Source organism: Capra hircus, chromosome 6 (assembly GCF_001704415.2).
Source record: "Capra hircus breed San Clemente chromosome 6, ASM170441v1, whole genome shotgun sequence".
Classification (NCBI taxonomy): Eukaryota; Metazoa; Chordata; class Mammalia; order Artiodactyla; family Bovidae; genus Capra; species Capra hircus.
The window spans coordinates 33,047,944-33,073,991 of NC_030813.1; positions in this window are offsets into that span (position 1 = coordinate 33,047,944).

A 26,048-nucleotide genomic window follows, 5' to 3' on the forward strand; every position below is an offset into this window, starting at 1 on the left:
TGGCTGTCTGGGGAGTCCTTACAAATAGCTGTGGAAAGAAGAGAGGCAAAAAGCAAAGGAGAAAAGGAAAGATATAAGCATCTGAATGCAGAGTTCCAGAGAATAGCAAGAAGAGATAAGAAAGCGTTCCTCAGAGATCAATGCAAAGAAATAGAGGAAAACAACAGAATGGGAGGGACTAGAGATATCTTCAAGAAAATTAGAGATACCAGGGAACATTTCATGCAAAGATGGGCTCGATTAAAGAACAGAAATGGTATGGACCTAACAGAAGCAGAAGATATTAAGAAGAGGGGGCAAGAATACACAGAAAAACTGTACAAAAAGATCTTCACAACAAAGATAATCATGATGGTGTGATCACTCACCTAGAGCCAGACATCCTGGAATGTGAAGTAAAATGGGCCTTAGAAAACAACACTACGAACAAAGCTAGTGGAGGTAATGGAGTTCCAGTAGAGCTATTTCAAATCCTGAAAGATGATGCTGTGAAAATGCTGCACTCAATATGCCAGCAAATTTGGAAAACTCAGCAGTGCCACAAGACTAGAAAATGTCAGTTTTCATTCCAATTCCAAAGAAAGGCAATGCCAAAGAATGCTCAAACTACCGCACAATTGCACTATCCCACATGCTAGTAAAGTAATGCTCAAAATTCTCCAAGCCAGGCTTCAGCAATACGTGAACCGTGAACTCCCTGATGTTCAAGCTGGTTTTAGAAAAGGCAGAGGAACCAGAGATCAAATTGCCAATATCCCCTGGATCATCAAAAGAGCAAGAGAGTTCCAGAAAAACATCAATTTCTGCTTTCTTGACTATGCCAAAGCCTTTGACTGTGTGGATTACAATGAACTGTGGAAAATTCTGAAAGAGATGGGAATACCAGACCACATGACCTGTCTCTTGAGAAATCTGTATGCAGGTCAGGAAGCAACAGTTAGAACTGGACATGAAACAACAGACTGGTTCCAAATAGGAAAAGGAGTACGTCAAGGCTGTGTATTGTCACCCTGCTTATTTAACTTATATGCAGAGTACATCATGAGAAACGCTGAGCTGGAAGAAACACAAGCTGGAATGAAGATTGCCGGGAGAAATATCAATAACTTCAGATATGCAAATGACACCACCCTTATGGCAGAAAGTGAAGAGGAGCTAAAAAGCCTCTTGATGAAAGTGAAAGACGAGAGCGAAAGTGTTGGCTTAAAGCTCAACATTCAGAAAACGAAGGTCATGGCATCCGGTCCCATCACTTCATGGGAAATAGATGGGAAATCAGTAGAAACAGTGTCAGACTTTATTTTGGGGGGCTCCAAACTCACTGCAGATGGTGACTGCAGCCATGAAATTAAAAGATGCTTACTCCTTGGAAAAAAAGTTATGACCAATCTAGATAGCATATTCAAAAGCAGAGACATTACTTTGCCGACTAAGGTCCATCTAGAAAGGGTATAGTTTTTCCTGTGGTCATATATGGCTGTGACAGTTGGACTGTGAAGAAGGCTGAGCACTGAAGAATTGATGCTTTTGAACTGTGGTGTTGGAGAAGACTGTTGAGAGTCCCCTGGACTGCAAGGAGATCCAACCAGTCCATTCTGAAGGAGATCCACCCTGGGATTTCTTTGAAAGGAATGATGCTAAAGCTGAAACTCCAGTACTTTGGCCACCTCATGCGAAGAGTTGACCGATTGGAAAAGACTTTGATGCTGGGAGGGGTTGGGGGCAGGAGAAGAAAGGGACAACAGAGGATGAGATGGCTGGATGGCATCCCTGACTCGATGGACGTGAGTTTGAGTGAACTCCAGGTGATGGTGATGAACAGGGAGGCCTGGCATGCTGCAATTCATGGGGTCGCAAAGAGTCGGACACGACTGAGCGACTGAACTGAACTGAACTGAGATAGCATATTGAAAAGCAGAGACATTACTTTCCCAGCAAATGTCCATTTAGTCAAAGCTATGGATTTTCCCGTGGTCAGGTATGGATGTGAGAGCTGGACTGTGAAGAAAGCTGAGCACCGAAGAATTGATGCTTTTGAAGTGTGGTGTTGGAGAAGACTCTTGAGAGTTCCTTGGACTGCAAGGAGATCCAGCCAGTCCATTCTGAAGGAGATCAGCCCTGGGTGTTCTTTGAAGAGAATGATCTAAGCTGAAACTCCAATTCTTTGGCCACCTCATGTGTAGAGTTGACTCTTTGGAAAAGACTCTGATGCTGGGAGGGACTGAGGGCAGGAGGAAAAGGGAATGACAGAGGATGAGATGGCTGGATGGCATCACTGACTCGATGGATGTTGAATTTGAGTGAACTCCGGGAGGTGGTGATGGACAGGGAGGCCTGGCATGCTGCAATTCATGGGGTTGCAAAGAGTCGGTCACGACTGAGCGACTGAACTGAATTGAAGTGAAGTAACCACTTATTTTTCTGCTATCATGCTTGTTAAACCTTCATTTTAGTCAACATTATCCCGAAGATGTTCTTTTTTTTTTTTTTTAACTAAAGTTTTGTATAACATTATACTTCTTTTCTTATTGTAGGCTCAAGTTGTCTTTAATTTATAAAATTTTACTTAATTATTTCTTTGCACATTACTTCTGTTCTAAGGGTCTAGCTTATTTTTCAAAATCTCTATAATATTTTACTTCTGTATATCTCCATTGTATCTATCATTGTAATACTTTTTATTTCTCCTTTTTTATTCTATTCTTCATATTTTTCAATATATATGCACAATATTTTTTCTACCCCAACCCTATTTTCTTCTCAACCATTTTAGTAATCTTATTTCTTTCCATAGAGCCTTTCAGTTATTATTACTTCAAGGTATTAATAGCTCTTAATAGTATTTTTTATAGGAGAAGTACATGACATACGGAGAATTCCTATCGGACAGAGATGTAAAGTCCTTCTTTGAAAAAAAAAAACTATTTGAGGTTGAGATAGAGTACCTTGGCACTGTGGTCTTTGTACTTTCCTATTTTCTTTAGGAAAATAAATGAAATTACTTTCCATATATAATTGTATAAAACATTTGATCTCCTACACTAACCCCATCTCTTCTTCATGCATGTGTTTTCCTTTCTAGGAAGGTAACTTTTGTTCATTCTATTCTGGTCTTTTCCTGCATTACATTTCAGAAGAGCAAACATCAATCAGAAAAGGAGAAGCATGTAATTTAGAATAAGATCCTATCAGAAGGTAAGGGGAAGCTTTTTATACACTGGGAAGAGGAGTCAGGGAATGATAGAGGTATATTACACTTGAGAAGGACACCTTTTGATCTGAATCTCAAAAGGTGCTGAGAAAGGGGAAGGAGGCAGTTTCCAAAGGAAAGGAAAAGGCAGAGGAATCTTGTGCTTTGGCACAAATAGTAGGAAAGATGGGTTAGTACATTTAGACAGGGAGTAGATCCCTGAAGTGGCAAATAGAAAATAGGAGTATATAGAATGTCTCAAGTGCCCACCTGCCTAGAGGTAGTGGAGGATATCAGAGAACTGGCTGGTGTGTTTAGCTGGATGTTTCTTGTAATGAAGGTAAGACTGAGCATACACACAATGCTGTATGGCTGACTATTCATTTAGGGGCTTATAGTTAGAATGTACATTGATCTAACATTTAATGGGCATAGAATGGGTATCAAGGACTCTGCACTATGTGCAGAAGGCCTTCTAAGACTGCAGAAGCAGGACTTACAGTGCAGCAAGAGGTAGTTGTACAAACTTCCAGAATGCCTGCAATAGAACCAGAGTTACATCAGCTATGGAAGTGTTACCTCACAGCTTAAGACAAAGAACAGCATGCAGACCAAAGCCCCAGAATATTTATCCAAAGAAGTGCATGTATTGTGAACTTGAACTTTTCAAGTAATCTTTAAGAACAGTGAGAATTATGCAAATAAAAGACACTACTTTTAGCAAGGAAAAAATGATAGCGTCCAAATTTTGTCCCACAGAGATTCTAATTCTCTTGTTATATTCTGTTTCCTTTTATGGTTTTGTGTTCACTGTCTCTACTACCACCTGACCTGCCTCTTGAGAAATCTGTATGCTGGTCAGGAAGCAACAGTTAGAAATGGACATGGAACAACAGACTAGTTCCAAATAGGAAAAGGAGTACATCAAGGCTGTATATTGTCACCTTGCTTATTTAACTTCTATGCAGAGTACATCATGAGAAATGCTGGGCTGGAGGAAGCACAGGGTGGAATCAAGACTTCTTGGAGAAATATCAATAACCTCAGATATGCAGATGACACTACCATTATGGCATAAACTGAAGAAGAACTAAAGAGCCTCTTGATGAAAGTGAAAGAGAAAAGTGAAAAAGTTCGCTTAAAACTCAACATTCATAAAACTAAGATCACTTCATGGCAAATAGACGGGGAAACATTGGAAACAGTGTCAGACTTTATTTTCTGGGCTCCAAAACACTGCAGATTTTGACTGCAGCCATGAAATTAAGACACTTAATCCTTGGAAGAAAAGTTATGACCAGAATATACAGCATATTAAAAAGCAGAGACATTACTTTGCCAACAAAGGTCATCTAGTCAAGGCTATGGTTTTTCCAGTAGTCATGTATGGATGTGAGAGTTGGACTATAAAGAAAGCTGAGCACCAAAGAATTGATGGTTTTGCACTGTGGTGTTGGAGAAGATTCTTGAGAGTCCCTTGGACTGCAAGAAGATCCAACCAGTCCATCCTAAAGGAAATCAGTCCTGAATGTTCATTGGAAGGACTGATATTGAAGCTGAAACTCGAATGCTTTGGCCACCTGATGTGAGGAGCTGTCTTATTGGAAAAGACCCTGATGCTGGGAAAGAATGAAGGAGGAGAAGGGGCCAGCAGAGAATGAGATGTTTGGATTTCATCAATGACTCAATGGACATGAGTCTGAGTAAACTTCAGGAGTTGGTGATGGACAGGGAGGCCTGGCGTGCTGGAGTCCATGAGGTTGCAAAGAGTTGGACATAACTGAGTGACTGAACTGAACTGAAATGTCTCTACTTTTACTTCTAATTCAGTATTGTTTCTCTGATTTTTTTTTTTTTTTTGTCTTTTCAAAGAGCCTACCTACTTTTCTGTATCCTGGAGAGGATATATCAAAGATAAAACATATGGGCTGGTTAAGTCACATTCAGAGGCATTGCTTCTCAGAGTTTTGAAGTTGTTGTTTCCTTCACCTCCTACAGAAATAAACAATGCCAGGTTCAATGAATTTTTTAGAATAAATATTTTAGGGACTATACAACATTCGTTTATTGTTTTTAAGGAGTCTGGCTATTGCTAAAAATGAGTCAGAGGAAAAGATGGAAAAAGAATTGAGGCAATCAGTTCAAAGGCATATGGCATAGTTCTTTTGGCACTATTAACATAAATCCTATCAAAAGGCAATGGGAAGCCAGTGGAGACACGAGTCATGTAGTCAAGCAGTTGACTGACAGCCCCTGCCAGGTGGGCTGCACTGATAGACAAGGCCATTTTTCCATTGAGTAACCACACATCCTCCTGGCTGTTATCTGTGGTTCTGTTGTAGAGACACTCCCCAGGATAAAGAGGTTGTGGGGCTAATATCAGTCCCCAAGGAAGGGTTATGTTGGAGAGTTCTGACAAAATGTGGTTCACTGGAGAAGGGAATGGCAAACCACTTTAGTATTCTTGCCTTGAGAACCCCATGAACAACATGAAAAGGCAAAAAATATGACACTGAAAGTTGAAATCCCCGGGTTGGTAGGTGCCCAATATGCTACTGGAGAAGAATGAAGAAATAACTCCAGAAAGAATGAAGACATGGAGCCAAAGTTAAAGCAACATCCATTGTGGATGTGACTGAAGATAGAAGTAAATCCCGATGCTGTAAAGAACACTATTGCATAAGAACCTGGAATGTTAGGTTCATGAATCAAGGCAAATTGGAAATGGTCAAACAGGAGATGGCAAGGGTGAACATCGACATTTTAGGAATCGGTGAACTAAAATGGCCTAGAATGGGTGAATTTAACTCAGATGACCATTCTATCTACTACTGTAGGCAAGAATTCCTTTCAGGTGTAATAGCCCTCATAGTCAACAAAATAGTTCAAAATGCAGTTCTTGGGTGTAATCTCAAAAAGCGACAGAATGATCTCTGTTCATTTCCAAGGTGAACGATTCAATATCACAGTAATTCAAGTCCACGCCCCAACCACTAATGCCGAAGAATTTGAAGTTGAATGATTCTATGATGATCTACAAGACCTTCTAGAACTAACACCAAAAAATGATGTCTTCATCATAGTGGATGTGAATGCAAAAGTAGGCAGTCAAGAGATACCTAGAGTAAGAGAAAAGGTTGGCCTTGGAGTACAAAATGAAGCAAGGCAAAGGCTAACAGAGTTTTGCCAAGAGAACATACTGGTAATAGCAAACACCCTCTTCCAACAGCATAAGAGAAGACTCTACACATGGACATCCTCATATGTTCAATGCCAAAAACAGATTGATTATGTTCTTTGCAGCCAAATATGGCAAAGCTCTCTACAGTCAGCAAACACACAACTGGGAGCTGACTGTGGCTCAGATCATGAACTTTTTATTGCAAAAATCAGACTTAAGTTTAAGAAAGTAGGGAAAACCATTAGACCATTCAGGTATGACCTAAATCAAATCCCTTATGACCTACAGTGGAATTGAGAAATAGATTCAAGGGATAAGATCTGATAGACAGAGTGCCTGAAGAACAATGGACAGATTCATGACATCGTACAGTAGGCAGCGATCAAGACTATTCTTAAGAAAAAGAAATGCAAAAAGGCAAAATGGTTGTCTGAGGTGGCCTTACAAATATCTGAAAAAGAAGAGAAGATAAAGGCAAAGGTGAAAATGAAAGATATATCCATCTGAATGCAGAGTTCCAAAGTGTTGGGAGCCAGCATGAGGAACTCTGTCCATGGCAAAGGTCATGAGGAAGGAAGCTTGGCATACGCAAAGGCGTGATCAAGCCTCAGGAAACCCCCTGTTCCCGAGCATCTACCCCCAAAACCAGAGTACTTTATGGGGAGCTCTCCCCCATAACCATTTCTGTCAGAGAAGGAATAACTTGCAGCTCCAGTTAATAAAAATTCCTGGGCGTGATAAGAGTGTTTCAACTTACAAACTCTGAAGGTTCTCTGGCAGGCCTGATCAGGCTCGTCTGGCCGCATGTGATTGTTTACAGCCTTCCAACAGTGAGAGGCACGGGATGTTTTAAAACTTTCTAAATACAGACTCTTTTGAGAAGTTAGAAGATCATTAGTATAGTATTAGTAGGTTGACTAGGAATTACATTGGTGAAGTGTTTTTTCATTTGTCCTGCCAATAATTACTGCTAATTCCCTGCCCTGGGTGTGACAAGAATGTCTCAGGTCAAACCTCTCTGCTGACAGACTAGCTTGTGTGACAACCTCTCAATCATAAACAGCACAGAGAGTTTGGAGTATTAGTGTAGGGCTTTTTTCATTGATGAGTCAATGATTGCCATCAGCCCTCCATAACCTTAGGCACTTGGGAATATGTTAATCAATGTATTTGGAATATAGAAAAGGAAATAAAGTAGTTTTTGATGTTAGCAATACTAGACTTTTTGAGTTAATGAATTTTCTCTTTTATTATAGACCACTGTACTTTGTTATAAATCACTGTGTCCTTGCTATGCAAAAATGTAACTTTATCACTATCTTAAGACAAAATAGATCTTAAGGGGAACATTGGTGAAGGGTTTACATTTGTTGAGCCAATATTTGCTGCTAAATCTCCATATTCCTGCCCTTATAATGAATATAACTAGCATATAGGAGAAATAAGTGTTAACCTTTAAGATTAATCATGTTAAACCTTAGGTTAAGTAAATTCCTTTCTTGATTGTAACTCACTACATCCTCACCCTATAGGAATGCAACTTTATTTGGAGGGTGGCGCCTGATTTAAGGAAAAATCACCCCTGGAAAAATAAGTTTTGTGGTTAACTGACCGACCTCAGAAAGGGCCATAAAATGTCAGCAGACCTCATGGCTAAAAGATGATGAAACTCATAAGACCTTTGTATAATTTTATATGAAGCAACTGATTGTGACAAGGGTCAGGTCTGCTGACCCCCACGTGACTCTGTATTCATCCCTATGTATAACAAAAAGGTATATAAACAAACCTGAAAAATAAAGAAATCGGATCAGTTTCTGGAAAGACTGATTCCCCGGTGTCGTTTCTTTCTCGCTCCCCGTTTTCCTGGCTGAATTCCCATCTGAAATATGGGTACTCACCAAGCCTGCTAATTCTGCCTGGGCTTCTGAGATCGGACCAGGGAGGCCTCAGTGCCTCCTCTCTTTTGGGAGAATGGAAAGACGCCTGTGGCCTACGTAGGTGGTGATTGGTATTCCATGTAAACCAGTTATTCAGCCTCTTTTCTCCACTAATTCTCCTACTACACTATCTGTTTCTAATCTCCCTCTATATCTGTAATTAAATAAGTTTTTTCCAGGATGCCGACTCCATCCCCACCTTCGAATTACCCTGGATCCACTGGGGCTGGACCCTGGCACCAAAGAATAGCAAAAGAGATAAGAAAGCCTTCCTCAGTGATCAAAGCAAAGAAATAGAGGGAAAAAATGGAATGGGAAAGACTAGAGATCTCTTCAAGAAAATCAGAGATACCAAGGGAATATTTCATGAAAAGAGGAGCACCATAAATGATGGAAACGGTATCGACCTAACAGAAGTGGAAAATATTAAGAAAAGATGGCAAGAATACACAGAGGAACTATACAAAAAAGATCTTCATGACCCAGATAACCTCGATGGTGTGATCACTAACCTAGAGCCAGTCATCTTGGAATGCAAAGTCAAGTAGGCCTTAGGAATGATCACTATGAACAAAGCTAGTGGAGGTGATGAAATTCCAACTGAGCTATTTCAAATCCTAAAAGATGATGCTGTGAAAATGCTGCACTCAATATGGCAGCAAATTTGGAAAACTCAGCAGTGGACACAGGACTGGAAAAGATCAGTTTTAATTCCAATCCCAAAGAAAGGCAATGCCAAAGAATGTTCAAACTATTGCACTATGGCACTCATCTAACATGTTAGCAAAGTAATGCCTAAAATTCTGCAAGCAAAACTTCAACAGTAGGTGAACTGAGAACTTACAGATGTTCAAGCTGGATTTAGAAAAGGCAGAGGGACCAGAGATCAAATTTCCAACATCTGCTGGATCATCAAAAAAGCAAGAGAGTTCCAGAAAACCATCTACCTCTGCTTTATTGACTATGCCAAAGCCTTTGACTGTGTGGATCACAATAAACTGTGGAAAATTCTGAAAGAGATGGGAATACCACACCACCTGACCTGCCTCTTGAGAAACCTGTATGCAGGTCAAGAAACAGCAGTTAGAACTGGTCATGGAACAACAGACTGGTTCCAAAATGGGAAAAGGAGCACATCAAGGCTGTATATTGTCACACTGCTTATTTAACTTATATGCAGAGTACATTATGCACAATGCCGGGCTGGATGAAACACAAGCTGGAATCAAGAATGCCTGGAGAAATGTCAATAACCTCAGATATGCAAATGACACCATCCTTATGCTGAAAGCAAAGAGTAACTGAAGAGCCTCTTGATGAAAATGAAAGAGAGTCAAAAACTGTCTTAAAACTCGAGATTCAGAAAACTAAGATAATGCCATCTGATCTATCACTTCATGGCAAATAGATGGGGAAACAATGGAAACAGTGACAGATTTTACTTTCTTGGGTTTCAAAATCACTATGGATGGTGACCGCCAGCCAAGAAATTCAAAGACATTTGCTCCTTGGAAGATAAACTATGACGAAGCTACACAGCATATTAAAAACAGAGACATTAATTTGTTGACAAATGTCTGTGTAGTCAAAGGTATGGTTTTTCCAGTTGTTATGTATGGATGTGAGAGTTGGACCATGAAGAAGGCTGCACACTGAAGAAATGGTGCTTTTGAACTGTGGTGTTGCAGAAGACTCCTGAGACTCCGTTGGACTGCATGGAGATCAAACCAGTCAATGCTAAAGAATATCAATCCTGAATATTCATTGGAATATTCATTGGAAACTTCACTGATGCTGAAGCTGAAACTCTAATACTTTGGCCACCTGATGCCAAGAACTGACCCATTTGAAAAGACCCTGATGCTGGGAAAGATTGAAGGCAGGAGAAGAAAGGGATGACAGAGGATGAGATGGTTGGATGGCATCATTGACTCAATGGACATGAGTTTGAGCAAGCGCCAGGAGTTGGTGATAGACAGAGAAGCCAGGTGTGCTGCAGTTCATGGGTTCAGGTACGACTGAACAGCTGTACTGATTGATTGCCAAAGAGTTGTACAAGACTTAGTGACTAAACAACAAAAATCACATTACTAGCACTAAGATGAGACATTGTTTTTGTTTCTGTTTTTTTTTTTCTAATTTTAGAGGTCAGAGATCAGGGATAACCTTAGAGATCATTTGCCCTTAGCACAGGGTTAGTAGTCTAAGAAAAATGATGAATCTAGCTAGAGAAAAAATTTACTTAATAGCGACAGTGAGGAAAATCTTTGTTGTCCATGCTAACTAGGAATTAGGAAAAAATAAGGTTTGCTCACTGAGGAGTGGGGATGGTAGGTATAAACAACTTGTTTTTCACTTTAATATGAAATACTTTATTTTATTTATTTATTTATTTTAATTTTAAAATCTTTAATTCTTACGTGTGTTCCCAGACATGAACCCCCCTCCCACCTCCTTCCCCATAACATCCCTCTGGGTCATCCCCATGCACCAGCCCCAAGCATGCTGTATCCTGCATCAGACATAGACTGGCGATTCGATTCTTAATAGTATACATGTTAGAATGCCATTCTCCCAAATCATCCCACCCTCTCCCTCTCCCTCTGAGTCCAAAAGTCCTTTATACACATCTGCGTCTTTTTTGCTGTCTTGCATACAGGCTCGTCATTGCCATCTTTCTATTCCATATATATGTGTTAGTATACTGTATTGGTGTTTTTCTTTCTGGCTTACTTCACTCTGTATAATCGGCTCCAGTTTCATCCATCTCATCAGAACTGATTCAAATGAATTCTTTTTAACGGCTGAGTAATACTCCATTGTGTATATGTACCACAGCTTTCTTATCCATTCATCTGCTGATGGACATCTAGGTTGTTTCCATGTCCTGGCTATTATAAACAGTGCTGCAATGAACATTGGGGTACATGCGTCTCTTTCAATTCTGGTTTCCTCTGTGTGTATGCTGAAATACTTTAACTAGAAGAGATTACTACTGCCTATAACTCCATATAAAATTTAAGTTAAAATAATGTTGGTTAATTTATGAAGGCCTGAGTTAAGCATAATTTAATCACAGTGCTTCCTCCTTGTTATTTCAGTAAAATAAATTGTACTGTAAGTATTTGGTTGAAGTCCCCAAACTTGAAACTTTGAACTCTTATTAAAAACACACTCCACCACACACACAGTTATTGGCAGCAAAAGATGATCACAGAAAAATTTATTGCTTAACTTGTATCATGTCTCAGTTTGTCCAACTACTCACCATTACAATGTGCTATCACAGTCATGTGAGCTTAAGCACTCTCAGTTAACAAATCATGAATCCATCTATTATCATTTTTTCACCAAGTTATATAAAAAGTCTTTTTTCTAAGCCATCTTGAATTGCATTCTATCTTAATTTACTAAGGATTATTGTACTTTTGAGTAGAGGTAGAAGATTCTTCAGATAATTTGAGATACAGACAAGAATTTTATATAATTTAAAAATTAATTTTCATTTAAAACTTTTTAAGTTCCTCTAAACATGTGTGTTCAAAAGAAACAAAAACCTCTTACTCCTTCAGGTGTTCCTGTGAGACCAGTTGCAATTTTCACTTTAATTTTGACTGGAGATATCAATAGTGTGTTTTTTTTTTCCAAGTATAACCTTTAGTTTCAACTAGAAATTGGGGCAATGGCACCCCACTCCAGTACTCTTGCCTGGAAAATCCCGTGGATGGAGGAGCCTGATGGGCTACAGTCCATGGGGTCACTTAAGAGTCAGACATGACTGAGCGACTTCACTTTCATTTTTCACTTTCATGCATTGGAGAAGGAAATGGCAACCCACTCCAGTGTTCTTGCCTGGAGAATCCCAGGGACGGGGGAGCCTGGTGGGCTGCCGTCTATGGGGTCGCACAGAGTCGGACACGACTGAAGCGACTTAGCAGCAGCAGCATCAGAAATTGGGGCAGAGGGTAGTGTTACCAAAAGGAATGAAAGTAAACCTAAAACTATCACTTTAAAAGATATTTAGCTTAGAATCAAGTTTGGGTGATGATTTTTTTGAAGTAAGATTCTTCTTTTTTTTTTTTTTTTCCCCTGAAGTGCACAATACTTTAGCTGCAGCAGGGGGACACCAAGGAGGCATCTATCTTCTCTTCTCTCGCCCTTGCTTTCATTTCTGGACACACAGCAGATAATATCACAATTATAGAATGAAGGAAAGTGAGTCCTCTGACACCGGTATCCTTCCCACTGTTTGGCCATGTTCAGCTGTATCCAAATCAGAGTAGGCTCCCTTAAAAAAGATTAAGTGCTGGATATTGGAGCAACTTTCAACTTCCATGTAACCAGGTGCAGTAACACACACACAAAACAGCTCTCTCTCTCTCTTTTTTTTTTTTTTCTCTTTTCATTCTTATCAAAATACTTATATTTTTCCTTCTGTCTCATCTTACCACTGGAGCATAGTTTCTTAGTCATTCTTTCTTCTGCACCATCATCCATAATCAATAATGATTAAACATCAGTATGTAGCAGACAGTGTGCTTGGTGGTAGATTACATAGTGAAGGAGCAAGGGAGAGTCACTTGATTCAAAGAGCACATATTTTAAGTTTAAAGTAGAAAGTCAAGGACAATTAATTACAAAGTAATTTGTGGCTCTTCTTTATATAGTCTCTATTATTGATTAAGAGACCAGTGCAGATTATTGTTAATGTCATGTGAAAGTTTTCTTTCACTGTACTGAGTCTCTTTTCATACATTAATCTTGTTTACCTGCATATGTGCAAGGGGAATATATGTTCATCTCATTGCAGCTACCCCCGTGGTAGATACGATATAGGGCAAAGGCATATATTCATGTTTGCTATTAAAGTTGTGTTTCAATTGTTTTATATTACAAAAACAAGCTTCATATTTATGCCTTTCAGTGGCTAAGGAAAAGAAGTAATTTTTAATTTAGTCCTTTGAAATTACAGTTTTTCTTAGATTAATTCATGGTTAGAAAATCTGACTAATCCTTCTTTGAGAGTGCATTTGCTGGTTCCATCAATCTTGGTTGGAGTAGAATGCACATTGTAAGGCTCAAGATCTTTAGAAAACTATTCTCACATCCTAAACCATATGCCTCAAGCACAAACACACATACAATCTATTAATTCTTCACTTGCAGTGTGATAGCTTCCTGTTACCAAGTAGTTGCTGTGTAGCTACTGGGTAGTAAGAAAAGATTAAGTGTTCTTGTTCTATAGAGAAAGTGTGCAAATAACTATAACTCTATAGTTTAGCTGAGGTACCAGTGATTCAAGGAACTATCCCTTTCATCTTGTTTCTCTCTTATCCCTGTGGAGAAGAGTAAACTAAAATTATGTGATTGCTTTGGTTATCTTCAACTTGTATTTTATGAAAAGGACATTTTATATATGAAATTCTATGTGATTTTTGTTCAAGCACAAAATCTTGTCTTCCAATTTTGTAAATTTTTCAATATACTTTCAGCAAGGAGTCTGTCATAGATGAGTCTCTGAGGTATGGAATTCATGAAAACTAAGCTTGACTTTAAAGGGGTTTTAATTTCCTTCAGTTACAGTAAAATGAATCATCTTATCATTGTGAACCTTTTTCTGTGTTTCCATACAAATATATATGTTTAATAATTTATTAAACTAATCATTTATCTAGAGCAAAAACCTGCTAAAGTGAGGGAAAAAATAAGATAAAATCTCAATTAGATCTGAAAAGCAAAGTCTATTATTTAATTAATTGCATTTTAAAGTATTTAATAAACCTAATTTTTTAACCTCACCAATATATGAATATACTTTCAGTAATTTAATTATACAGTTAAAACATTTTAAATGTTTTTATTTAAAGTTAAAAATATTGGCTCAGGTATGATAAACCTGAAATCAGCATAATCCTTCAAAATACTTCCAAAGCAGAAGGTAATTGATGTGTTCAAACTTATTTTTATATCTTTAATACTTTTAGGCAAATTAACTTTCATCAGTCTTTAGAGAAAGTTAAAATTTAAACACTGGTGAAATGTTTTATTTAAGTAAAATAGTGCATGCCCGTTGGCTGAGTGGGGACATTATGGTGATGGGGTTGCATGGTAATGGACTATCAGTTCAGTTCAGTTCAGTCACTTAGTTGTGTCCGACTCTTTGCGACTCCTTTGACTGCAGCACATCAGAATTCCCTGTCCACCACTAACTCCTGGAGCCTATTCAAGCTCGTTCAATTCAGATTGGAATTAAAACTGACATTTTCCAGTTCTGTGGCCACTGCTGAGTTTTCCACCTTTGCTGCCATAATGAGTGCGTCACTTTCACAGCATCATATTTTAGGATTTGAAATAGCTCAACTGGAATTCCATCACCTCACTAGCTTTGTTCGTAGTGATGCTTCCTAAGGCCCACTTGACTTCGCATTCCAGGAAGGAATGGACATACAGAAACATATACATAATAAAGTTAAAGTCTCTCCATTTTCAATCACTCATTCTCCTTGATTAAACATTATTAGCAGTTTGCTTATATATCATTTTAGATATACATCTTTCAAAATTAAACATTCATATATCCATTAAACCAATGATAACACGCTATAATTTTTATTCTGTGTGGGTATATTTTCTTTACTTGCTATTCTGGTCATGTCCCTCATCCTATGTCCCAAGATAGAATACCAACCAAAATGCTTAATAGATGTTTGATTTCGATAAGTTTCTTTGTCTCTCTAAATGTTGATTTCCTGGTTTGTATGTAGTGTAACAATTCAGAGAAAGAAGAAATCATTCTGGGATGAGTTAGTGAGGAGAACTTTTACTTTATATGTGGGGTGAGTATTCATCCACATTTTTGCCTCTTGTCCCAGAGTAATTATCAATAGTGCCCTTTTTCACTCTCAGAAATGTTCTGGCTTAAACATTTAGTTATACGGCCATACTTACAGGGCTATTGAGAAGATTAAATAGTGTCTTGTGTGTTGTAGGAGTTCTATATATTCAACTTATGAGTATATTAGATAGTGAGTCATATATATATTTAAGTCAACATATACAGAAATTAGTGTTTTCACCTTCATTTACATTTTTACAATTAAATAATATGTTTTATGTTAAATAAATATGTACACATGCACAAATTCAGAATTATTACAGATCCACTTAAATTTTAAATCTGGATCACATATCTCAGGATCAAAACCAACACTACGGTATAATTAAAATACACTTCATAATATTGATTGGACAAGTTTTATCATCTAGTTGAAATATGGCAAATTTGAACAGAAGCCACTCTTGAAGCTGACATGAAGTGATTGCGCTTTTCATGTTGTACATATATCTAGTGTAAAAACAGGAGGATTTTCATTGGCTTATACAGTCAAAGTATGCGCATTGTAAGTTTTAGAGAATGGAGAGATTGTTCTGAGCTGTGACTTTTCACTGATAACTTTCTAATAAAGTGGGAAAAGATTGCAGCAAGGAAAAAAAGAAAGTCAAAATAATAAAAATAAATTGATTTAGTATAGGTTGGTAGATTGAATTCATAAAAATGAGGAAAACAAAAAAACCCAATTTTGGTCTATTGGGCATAGCAGAAATAAGCAATATTTTATGGCAATTAAGCACTTAAACATTAACCAGTAATTTAACTAAAAATTTGATTAAATTTTTAGTGTAAGGTGAGGAGTAGGAGAAGTCTGAAGTAGAGATATAAGAGGTTTATATTCTCAACTGTTAAAACACAAAGTCAATAGATAGTATTTAAGGTAAATAAGTAAAAACAGTTTCAGTCGTGTCCGACTCTGTGCGACCCCATAGATGGCAGCCCACCAGGTTCACCCGTCCCTGGAATTCTCCAGGCAAGAACACTGGAGTGGGTTGCCATTTCCTTCTCCAATGCATGAAAGTGAAAAGTGAAAGTGAAGTCGCTCAGTCGTGTCTGACTCTTCGCCACCCAATGGACTGAAGCCCACCAGGCTCCTCTGCCCATGGGATTTTCCAGGCAAGAGTACTGGAGTGGGTTGCCATTACTTTCTCCGAAGTAAAAACACAGCAGTGTAATACTGTGTTTGTTAAATATCAGAAGAAAATATTTCAAAAATTGAAAGTAATAATCTATTTTCAAGGTAGAAAAATTATGTATTTTAAGCATATTGCTGCTCTTAGATTATTAATATTCATATACTATTTTAAAGTAAAATTGAAGTATGATATAAAAAGGAAAGCCAAACTAAAATTTTGAGAAATACTTAGTTCTTAGTTTTTCTGTTGTAGACTTTTGAAGAAAGTGAAGTTTAAATTGAACCTGGGGGAAACATTGGGCCCAGATTCTTCATACAATCTTGAATAAAAGGTTTGAGACTTTACTTACAGATAAAAATTAGTGATAAAAGAATATTTGTTATTTGAAACTTTTTTTAAAAAAGAAATTCTTCAAAATCACAAAATAATTTAAGGTCATGGATTTCAATTCATAGTATAGTCCATTACTTCAAATGGAAACAAATTAGTATTCATGTGTCTATAACAATAACTCTACACGTTAAGTCGATACATACAGGTTTGACTATCTAGAGCTTTGGGATGTATTCTATAAAACAGTTCCTTGTTTTGTACATGTTATAATCTTCTGAGTTAAAGTTTTGTAAGAACAAAGTATCTTTAGGTCCCAGTAGTAAGCAAAACGAAACACATCTAGTACATGACAATTTTTCTTGATATAACAGTTCTGAATCAGGCAAGCTGCAACCATATCAGCCCAAAGAGAGATTTATCTTTAGACAGGAGCTGATGGAGTGACCTGCATCAAATCAGTCTTTATATCAGATCCTTTCTATCAAAATAATGGAACATTAAAGTAATATACCGCACGTTATTGTATTCAACTTTTAACCTTTGCATTATTATCTGGGATTAAATTGTAATTATTATCCTCCTACTTATCCTTACTTATCCTTAACTCTCTCTTCTAATGACTCCTTAAGCTCTCTTATCCTGCCAAATAATTTTCAAGTTTGTTGTTTAGTCAGCTTCTTTGTAACTTTGAACGTCCACTTCTTATAAATATCATTAACATGCAATTTGTGCCCTGATAGAAATGAGGTCTGTTAAATAATAAGTATGAAGGGTGTTAAAGGAAAGGAAAGTCTAGTGGTTTACTATTGATATTCCACTCAGAGAATTTGAGGGAATATATAATCGCCCAAAGATTTTTGTTACTGTAATTTTATTTACAATTTATATTCCATATTTAGAATGCTACATCCATAATACTAATATTTGAATCACTATCCAATTTTTCAAATGTAAATGTACTTCAAGAGTCAGAAATAATTTTATTGTTAAAAAGAATAGAGATTTAACTTTAAAGACGGGTATTTAATGTAGTTTTTTGGATAGACTCTGTTCTTTATTCTCAGTTTTGCTGTTCTAGTTTAGATGGTCAGGAAATCATTTATACCAGATAAAACTGTTGAGGTAATTCAGTTAATAAGAAGAAAGAAAAACAAATATTTTTATATAAATTTTTTATTACCTTTTGAAGATATCAAAGCACTTTTAGTTGTTAAATCATCACCACATTGTTGGAACTAGATGAAAAACATCTTTTTTTTTTTTTTTCCCCTGCTCAAAAATCAATGCAGATGGTGACTGCAGCCATGAAATTAAAAGATGCTTACTCCTTGGAAGAAAAGCTATGACAGACATCGACAGCATATTAAAAAGCAGAGACATTACTTTGCCAACAAAGGTCCATCTAGTCAAAGCTGTGATTTTTCCAGTAGTCATGTATGGATAGGAGAGTTGGACTATAAAGAAAGCTGAGCGCCAAAGTATTGATGCTTTTGAAGTGTTGTGGTTGTGAAGACTCTTGAGAGTCCCTTGGACTGCAAGGAGATCTAACTTAGGGAAGTTTCTTAGGGAAGTGTTGATTCTAGAAATATCATACACACACGCGTGCACACACACACACACACACAATGTTAAGACTGGAGCATTTTGTAATCCCAGAAAGTAGTTTCAGTGAGGGTAAGAGGTTTATTGGAAAGGCACAGAAGTCAACCTGAAAATAGCCCCAATATCCAAAACTGAAACAATTTGAGCAGCAAAAATACAATGGTAATATTGAATTGTAACATAAAGAAAACTAGATATTCATATGTCCAAACCAATGTAAGCAAATAATCAAATGGTGGAGAAGGGACAGTTTTCATTTGTGAAAGATTTCCAATTAATGAATTTAGAAGGAACAAGGGAAATAGGAAAACAGAACATCACAGTGATAATTACTATGAACAAAAAGCACTGACCATTCTGGAAACTAAGGAGAAACAGGACATTTCAGAAAGAGTATATTTTTGTAGTCTCAAAATATATTTCCCAATGAATGTTATTTACAAAAAAATTAAATTGTAACTTTACCATGATGATGTCTGACAGAAACTATCTTAACCAAGTAATTAAGGTTAATATTACTTCCCTTGTGGCTCAGCTGGTAAACAATGCACCTGCAATGCAAGAGACCTGGGTTTGAGGCCTAGACTGGGAAGATCCCCTGGAGAAAGGAAAGGCTACCCACTCCATTATTCTGGCCTGGAGAATTCTATGGACTGTATAGTCCTTGGGGTCGCAAAGAGACAGACATGACTAAGCGACTTTCACTTTCACTTCACTTTCATTACTACTAATAAAATATCTCATGTACGTATTAACTTCAATTCACTGAGGGCATGGTGTTCTTTTCCCAAATCCATAACTTCAATCTAATCATGAGAAAACATCAGAAAAACCTAAACTGAGGAGCATTCTATATAAATATACCTGATCTGAGTTTGAAAGTTCTAAGGTCATAAAAATCAAGGAAAGACTTAGGAGTTGTCACATATTTGAGAAAAAGCAAGAAGACACTTCAAGGGAATGTAATGTAGGATCTTGGATTGACTTCTTAAACAGAAAAATACATATATATATGTCAGTGAAGAAACTAGTGGAATCTGATGTGTGTGTACATTAGTCCCTCCTTATCCTTGTTTTCACTGTTTGTGGTTTCAGTCAGCTACCATTAATGGTGGTCTGAAAATATTATATGAGAAATTTATTCTTAAGTTTTAAATTTGTTCACCATTCTGAGTAGCTTGATGAAACCTCATGCAATCCTGTTTGGGGTGTGAATCATCTCTTTGCCTCACACATCTGCTCACAGTCACTTAGCAACCATCTTGATTTTCTGAATCAATGTCGTGGTGACGGTACCACAATGGCTGTGTTCAGATAACCCTTATTTTACTTAATAACAGTTCCCAAAGTTCAAAAGTAGCAAGCTGGCAGTTTGGATATGCCAAAGAGAAGCCATTAGGTGCTTCCTTTAAGTGAAAAGGTGAATGTTAATGATTTAATAAGGAAAGAAAAAATATTGTATGCTGAGGTTACTCAGATCTATGGTAAGAATGAATCTTCTGTTGGTGAAATTGTGAAGAAGGAAAAATAAATTTGTGCTAGTTTTACTGCTGCACCTCAAACTGCAAAAGTTATAGTCATAGAGAGTGATTAGTGCTTAGTTGACATGGAAAAGGCAGTAAATTTGTGTAATATTTTGAGAGAGATATCATTTTCATGTAACTTTTATTGCAATATAATTCTTCCATTTTTTTATTACTTATTGTTGTTCATCACTTAATGTGCCTAATTTATAAATTAAATTTCACCATAGGTACATATGCCTTGGAAAAAACATAGTATGTATAGAGTTCAGCAGTATTTATAGATCCAGGTATCCACTGGAGGTCTTGGAATTTAGTTAATAGTATTGTTTCAGTGTTAATTTCTAATTTTAATAATTTTACTAGGGTATTTAAAATATGAATGTTGGTGAGAAAGGAGTATGAGGAATCTCTTTACAACTGTTGCAACTAAAAGTATTCTAAACTTTGAAGTTAAAATATTGTTTCTCAGTCATAGAGTTCATTTTTAAATAATCTTCCAGAAACTGCTGTGTGCTCTTGCACTGTACAAGGTACTCTAGATTAAACATGTTAAGACAATAATAGCCTGCTGGTAAAGTGCAGTACATTTAAGGGATATCTTTAAATTTATGTAATAGTTTTGGAGACTTTAAAATCCTAATAATAATTTTTCATATAACTCAGGCCATGTTTATGTTGACTATTAAAATCCTGAGTTTATATCCATATATAAGGATATGTTATGATTATTGCATGATACTGAAGATCAAGTCATGCTGTAGTTGATGAATATTGGATTTGAAGTCAACGACTTAGTTTGGTTCCTAAGTTTGCTGCAGATACTAGTTATGTAAACTGGGGTATGATTTTGTTTTAATGAGTTTTAAATTCATACTAAGTTTTAAATTTTTCTTTAACTATTAGAGGTAATTATAATTATCTTTCTTGGTCAACATTTAAAGATTTATGAAAAATAGACAACTTTATTCAATTATTATATAATATTTATTAAAATATGGAAAATTTAGAAATATAGAAAAAAGATTATTTATTTTATCTTTATGCCTATGCATGTATTTAAATAATAATAATCATTCTACATAAATGATGTCATTACTTTTTCCAGTTAACATTATGACAGGAAATTTTTCTGTGTTATTACAAATTATTTGCAAGAAAAATTTATGATATGTAATAGATACAATAGTTACTGGTACAATGACATATTCACATGTATGTATGTACATATATGTATGTGTTTATTATACATAATATATGATATACAGCTTAGTAAAATATTTAGATGTTTTCAAACTTTTTGTTATGAAATCCCTGAAGAAACCCATATATTTTCTATATGTACCTGGTTTATTTATTTTCTATTTGGAATTCATAAATCAAAGCATGTTGCAAGTTAGTTTCTCAAAAAGCTGACTTTGAGGCACGTTGCTGTCCAGTAAATTTCTCTGTAGGGGCAGGGCATGGAGTTAGATTAAAAGGAAAAATTGGGTTGTGGCACGTTTTCAAAATGATCTCAGGCAACTTCTTGTCAATTGTGAAATTGAGGTGGCCCTTCAGAGTTGTCCTGAATTGGGGTGAGTTGTCATGCCTTTGTGGCAAAGCACTGACTAAATTATTGGATATGAGGCGCCCAAGATGAGGGTGAGACCATAGGGAAGAAAGCTTCTTCAATATACTTTATCCCAAAGAGGGCTGTCTGCTGGCAACACTTTAGGAAGAGCTGAAGTGTAGGTTCTTTCCTGAGGGCATGCACCCCAGCATTCATTCAATAGAAAGATTGTTCAAAATTCTTCGTACTTTCTAGTAAGCAACTCTCCAAAACTGTTGTTCAAATGCAGTTAGCACCGCTGTGTTAGTTAACAGATAAAAGTTGCTTTAAAATAGTTCACTTAACAAATTTTTAGTGCATTTAGTTTGTTTATGGAGTCTTACATAACATAAACATTAAAAAATATTGATTAATCCTATTTATATATTTACTTTCCCTTGGGTTTTATGAAATGTTTAAATATGCTTATATGTTTAAATATAAGAATATCCTAAAATTAAAAAAATCCTACTATATATTTAGTACTTTATTTCCATGTATAACCTCACAAATGTGTGTAATATAATACAGAGAACATACTGTTCCTTTGTCTTCAAATAGGTAGTAATTTTATGAATAATCAATCAAAGCTTTCCTCATTGATTTGAAATGCTACCTTTATCGCACAGTAAATTCACATATTCACATATTCTCTGTGCTTTCCATTGATCTATTTGCCTATACCTCCGTCAGTACCATACTTTTCATTAATAAAGATTTATAGTGCAAGTCCCTCTCCATTTTTATTCTTTTTCTTCTCATTATTTTCTTGGCTATTTCACACATTTTTCTGAAATGATATTTAGGATCAGTATGTCAAGTTGTGAAATAACCACACTACAAAAAGCAAACAAATCAAAAAGAGATTTTGGCTGGATTTTTATTGAATTCATAAATTAATTTGGAAAGAATTGGCATCTTTACAGTACTGAGTCTTTTCCTCCAAAGACATGATGTCCATTTCATTTAATCAGGTCTTTTTGTATGTTGTTATGGAATTTTCCAGCTGATTTGGTATTCACGTCACACAAAATGAGAGATACAATGAAATATCTGTATAAACTGATTCTGGGAAGGATTTGTGTCAGGATGACCTAGAACGCTCACAGTCTGTTTCTAACTATCCAAATTATAACATCTATACCTTGAATGTTTGTATAAACTCCTAAAATATAATGTTTATTTTGTCGCATCTTTTTGTTTTTGCTTGTATTTTGTATAATAGTTCTTGAATGCAGCAATATTTTGAAATCTGAAGTAGTGAGCATTCACTATTTTAAATAAACTCAGAACAAATAATAGTCTATCTGAGTCCAAGGTTTATCTTATGTTACAATGTTCTTAGATTTTTCTTATTTATAGAGGTAATTTTTAAGAATTTTACCTCCCTACTACAGCCTTTGCTTTTTCATATTAGTATAGATATATTTTTCAATGTAAAGTTTAATGATCATTTATATTTTCTTCTAATGATTTATATTTTGATTCTTATGTCAAATTATTTAATATATTTTATTATTGCAGAGTCAACATGTTGTACAAATTTTAGAAAGTATAAAAAAGCCCTTGTTTCAAACTGAATTTTGCTAATAGCAAAATTGAGAAATTGCCCTTTATATAATTGAATAATTTATCTCTATTATTTTATGTACATATTAGTAAGCTGGTATTTTTATACTTTTAATATGTTTTTCCCCCTAAAAGTATATTTCAAAAATTTTTATGACACTATTCTTTAGCTTGGTATTTTTAGTTGATGTGTAGTATTTTACCATATATTGTCATAATTTATTGACATTGTCCACTAGATGTGGCTGTTAGGTTGTTTTCAATTTTTGTTCTTATAAAAATGCTGAATACAATCGCATGCTTATTCCTGTATTATCAATTCCCAACATTGAAATTAGCGAAAAAAAAAAATATGTTTGTTTTGTGCTTTGGATGTATGTTGCCAAACTGTCCTCTGGAAATACAGCGGCAGTTTACAGTTGCATATGTTTGAACTCACTAAGTTCTATACTTAATGGGAATTTTTTTAGCAATGGGATATAGCAGTGAATGAAACAGACATACATCCAGGACATCATGACGCTTACATTTTAGCAAAGAGAAGACAAAATACTCGTGATAAATAAGATTTATTTATACATAAATTATATAATTGCTATAGACTGAAATGTGGGTGATGGTGGTTTAGTAGCTAAGTGGTATCTGACTCTTCTGTGACCATGGACTGTAGCCTGCCAGGCTCCTCTGTCTATAGGATTTCCCAGGCAAGAATACTGGAGTGGATGACCATTTCCTTCTCCAGGGGATCTTCCCTACCCAGGGATTAAGCCCATATCTACTGCATTGGCAAGTGGATTTTTCTTTTTTTCTTAACCACTGAGTCACCAAGGAAGTCATTCTTTCCCTATGAAGGCACTAATTCCATCATGTGAATCCTCATGACTTCATCTGAACTTAAGTTACTTTAACTTAAGGACCCATCTCCAAATATTATCACATTCGGGCTTGGGGGGAGAATAAAAAGCAGAATTTTGGACTTGTTATATTTGACAAGGGACGGCAGAGGATGAGATGTTCAGTTCAGTTCATTCGGTCAGTCATGTCCGACTCTTTGCAACTCCATGGACTGCAGCATGCCAAGCTTTCCTGTCCATCACTAACTCCCAGAGATTACTCAAACTCATGTTCGTTGAGTCAGTGATGTCATCCAACCATCTCATCCTCTGTCATCCCCTTCTCCCATCTTCAGTCTTTCCCAGCATCAGGGTCTTTTCCAGCTTGGAGAATTTTGAGAATTACTTTGCTAGTATTTGAGATGAATCCAATTGTGTGGTAGTTTGAACATTCTTTGGCATTGCACTTTTTTGAGATTGAAATGAAAACTGACCTTTTCCAGTTAGATAGCATCATTGACTCAATGGACATAAATTTGAACCAATTCTGAGAGATAGTGGAGGACAGATGAGCATGGCATGCTGTAGTCCACGAGGCTGCAAAGAGTTGGACATGACTTGTGACTGGACAACAACATTTGAAATGCTTATTGATGCTGATTGAACACATAAGTAGAAAGGTTGGTTGGCAGTCGATATGTAAGTCTGGGAAATAATGAAATGCATAAGCTGGAAATCTCAGAATATAAATTTGGATGCTAGGATACTTAGAAATATATATAGAGAGAATGAAGATAAAGGAAAAGTATTCTAGTGATTGAGCTCTGGTCTACCCTGGTATTTCTAGGTTAGAAAGTTGAGGAAGAGACAGCAAAACAAAAAAAGACTAAAAAGAGAAAGGATAATGATTGCTGCTAAGTCACTTCAGTCGTGTCTGACTCTGTGCGACCCCATAGACAGCAGCCCACCAGGCTCTCTTGTCCCTGGGATTCTCCAGGCAAGAACACTGGAGTGGGTTGCCATTTCCTTCTCCAATGCATGAAAGTGAAAAGTGAAAGTGAAGTCGCTCAGTCGTGTCTGACTCTTCACGACCCCATGGACTGCAGCCTACAAGGCTCCTCTGCCCATGGGATTTCCCAGGCAAGAGTACTGGAGTGGGGTGCCATTGCCTTCTCCGAGGATAATGGTAAGAGTAAAACAAGTGAATAAAATGTCCCAGAAGCAAGTGAAAAGTATTCCAAAGAAGGATGATCAAATGCTGCCAACTGAGCAAGTTAAATGATCACTACATTTATTAGTCACTGGAGATATTCACTGGTGACATTGACAAGAGCAATTTTAGGGGATTTGACATAGCAAATCCTAAATGAGGTGGATTCTAGAAAAAAACAGAAAGAATACATGTATAGACAATGCATTCAAGAAGTATTGCTGCAAAAGCATGTGATAAAGGCAATATTTAGATAAAAATGCTTTAAAAATTAATTTTCCCCTATTTGTTTGCATATTTATTTATTCTTTAAGATGGAAAAAACCATAACAGAGTTTATATTTCAATGGTAATGATCCAGTGGAGTCAGAAAGCTGATCTTGTAGGGGAGAAAAAAGGAAAATTTTAAATACTGTCCTCAAATAATTGAGAGGAGATGGAGAGAGGGAAATTAGCTAGGAGCACATACAATTTATCCAGCGAAATAAGGAGATAAGAATATAAGGATTCTGATGAAATCAGTGTGTGAGTATGGTTTTTTCCCATATTTGACAATGTTGAGAGTGATATCTTTTTAAAAATAGTTAAAAACATCAAATCATCCAGTAGATAGAATGGGCCTTAGAACTATAAAGTTGATGGACTTGGAATTTGCCTCCAACTTTTGGCCAACGATTTAAGTTAGTTGGTTCTCATATAAAAAAAAAATAGAAGAATGAAGCAAATTCACAGGAAAGAGTGAAAATATTTGAAAAGTAGACCATTCAGTCTCAAAAACAGCTGATTTTGATTTGACATTCTCAGCTTTACATTTAGCCATTAGGTTCCCTAAGATTCCCATGTGTCCATCTAAACTTGAGCTAATTTGCCTAGAAGTTTATTCTTGAAATCATACAATAATTAAGTCACATAGAGGGGTATGAGTACATGTGTGTGCATGTGTGTGTGAACTGGCATGTGTGTGTGTGCATGCCCAAATGTCAGTTCATCTTTAAATGTTATGGTAACTTCTGTTTCTAACTATGACAGAAAAGAATATATCAAACTC